This window comes from Schistocerca piceifrons, unplaced genomic scaffold, assembly GCF_021461385.2.
Source record: "Schistocerca piceifrons isolate TAMUIC-IGC-003096 unplaced genomic scaffold, iqSchPice1.1 HiC_scaffold_1211, whole genome shotgun sequence".
Taxonomy (NCBI): Eukaryota; Metazoa; Arthropoda; class Insecta; order Orthoptera; family Acrididae; genus Schistocerca; species Schistocerca piceifrons.
The window spans coordinates 37,501-40,000 of record NW_025727028.1 but is presented as its reverse complement, the minus strand read 5'-3'; the positions used below and the strand labels follow the sequence as shown (position 1 = coordinate 40,000).

The 2,500-nt window shown below is 56.4% G+C and overlaps 1 non-coding gene across 1 annotated transcript in view; it reads left to right on the top strand.

Moving 5' to 3' along the window:
- Window positions 1-2,263: 2,263 nt before the first annotated feature.
- Window positions 2,264-2,500, top strand: part of LOC124729493 — a 1,909-nt gene continuing 1,672 nt past the window's right edge. Inside the window, exon 1 of the ribosomal RNA XR_007007711.1 lies at window positions 2,264-2,500. This exon is cut by the window's right edge and continues 1,672 nt beyond it. This is a non-coding gene — a ribosomal RNA (small subunit ribosomal RNA).

Here is a 2,500-nt window from a genome sequence, read left to right as displayed (position 1 = left end):
TGTTGTACCTTAACCTAACCTATGTTGTACCTTAACCTAACCCATGTTGTACCTTAACCTAACCCATGTTGTACCTTAACCTAACCCATGTTGTACCTTAACCTAACCCATGTTGTACCTTAACCTAACCCATGTTGTACCTTAACCTAACCCATGTTGTGCCTCAACCTAACCCATGTTGTGCCTCAACCTAACCCATGTTGTGCCTCAACCTAACCCATGTTGTGCCTTAACCTAACCCATGTTGTGCCTCAACCTAACCCATGTTGTGCCTTAACCTAACCCATGTTGTGCCTTAACCTAACCCATGTTGTGCCTTAACCTAACCCATGTTGTGCCTTAACCTAACCCATGTTGTGCCTTAACCTAACCCATGTTGTGCCTTAACCTAACCCATGTTGTGCCTTAACCTAACCCATGTTGTGCCTTAACCTAACCCATGTTGTCGCCTTAACGTAACCCACGTTGTCGCCTAAACCTGCTCTGTAATTGTTATACGACTCGTTCAATTACTGTAGTGTTGCCCACCCGCAACCCTCGCAATATAGTTCGCTACTCGCACTGCCCGCACCCCTGTGTATCGCTTCATGTTAAACACCTTGCAAGTCTTGCTCACTTTCCACATGCTCCTGCTGTACACTGTAATGTGGATGGCAGCAGGACGTACATGCCGCCCCTCCCCACGTCCCCACCTTGCCCCCTGCCTTCGCAAGCTGGTTGGTGAGAAGTTTGCATGTTCAATGCCCTTCGCATGCGACGTACTCAGGCTACGTTGTGGTGCGGCCTGTGTCAACTGTCCGCTGATGTCGTACGCGTGAACCACAATCTGTACTGCACATTCGTCCTTATGTACTGAATGATACATCGTGGCACATGTGTGACCGCACAACGACTGCGCCCAAAAACGGCGGACCATACAGTGCAAATATTGTGCACGCAGCTACGTGTCGTCTCCCTATGAGAGCTGGATTGCAGTGTGGTACGCCATAGAGACGTGTGGGAGGAACGGACGCCGTGGATGGCGATCAGCATGAGCTGTCTGTTGATGTATTCGGACCTAGTCGTCTCTCCTCACACACCGTGATGGCATGGTGCACCGCGTTCCATATCTGCGACATGCTACAGAGGCCGGTTGACAGTCGTTCGAGCAATGGACATCGCATACGTACGGGGGCCACCTTCCACGTATTGTCTAGGCGTGCACATTTTGTTGCGTGTATGTGGGCAGACGTAGTGTGGCGTGACACCTGACACAGGCATGCAATAATCGTTGAAGTTGCAAATGGCGATGGACGCCTGCGTTTTCTGGTGAAGTTACGCAAATGAACAAATGGTAACCTGTTGTGGTGCGGTTGTTCTCGCTAGGGGTGAATCGGTGATGGCGACGATAGGTTGAGGTACTAACCGGTTGTTCCAGCGATACCCACCATGCCGACGAAACTGAACGGCATCTGGGTGTGAAGCGATACGCGGCGGTGGCTGGGTGGGACCGTCCCCGGCCGGTGAGGGGGCGCCTCCCGGCGTGCTGGCCGCGCGGTGCGTGGGCGCACGCGCTACAGCCGGCTGGTGGGGGCGGCCAGTGGCAGGCGCGCCGGCCGACGGACGCGGCAGGCGTCGCAGCTGCGCGCCGGCGCACCCTGCGCGCGGCGCCGTGCGGCCAAAGTAGGTCCTCGCGGGCCCGGTGCGAAGCGCGGTGGACATCTTCAGTGTGCTGGTCCGATTGAGGACTGTGTGCGTTGAGGATGCGCCGCCGCCCGGCGCTCGGCGCCGCGACGCCGTCTGCTGCTCGGTCGCCCCAGCGGTTCTCGCTGGTGGTTTGTATCGCAGCTGTGCGGATGTGTTGGCGCGTGCGCTGTGCTGGGAGAGTTCGCTTCGGCACCCAAGTGGGGCTTTTGTCCTTCTGTGGCGCTGGCGTTGGAGCTGCCGGTCACCGTAGGTGGCGCGTGTTGTCTCCCGCCGGCAATGCCACGACAGCACGCTCCCGGGCCTCTGTCGGCAGCGGCAAGCTCAGTTGGGAGCACGGGTGGTCGCACCGAAAGCGTCTACTCGCCTAACTCCGGGCGATTGCGCCTCTCTCGAACCCGACCAAGTACTTGGGACGGCGCTGCGCGCCGCCGGGACCTGAGAGGGTTTCGAGGTGTATTGTGCAGGGGAGCTCAGCCTCCTCCTGTTTGCAGAATGATTGAGCGGACGCTTGCGTGTTCGCGCGGGCCCCCGGGACACACTCCCGGGCGGCCGGCTGCTCAGCTCTAGTTGACGCAGCTCCCTGGTTGATCCTGCCAGTAGTCATATGCTTGTCTCAAAGATTAAGCCATGCATGTCTCAGTACAAGCCGCATTAAGGTGAAACCGCGAATGGCTCATTAAATCAGTTATGGTTCCTTAGATCGTACCCACGTTACTTGGATAACTGTGGTAATTCTAGAGCTAATACATGCAAACAGAGTCCCGACCAGAGATGGAAGGGACGCTTTTATTAGATCAAAACCAATCGGTCGGCT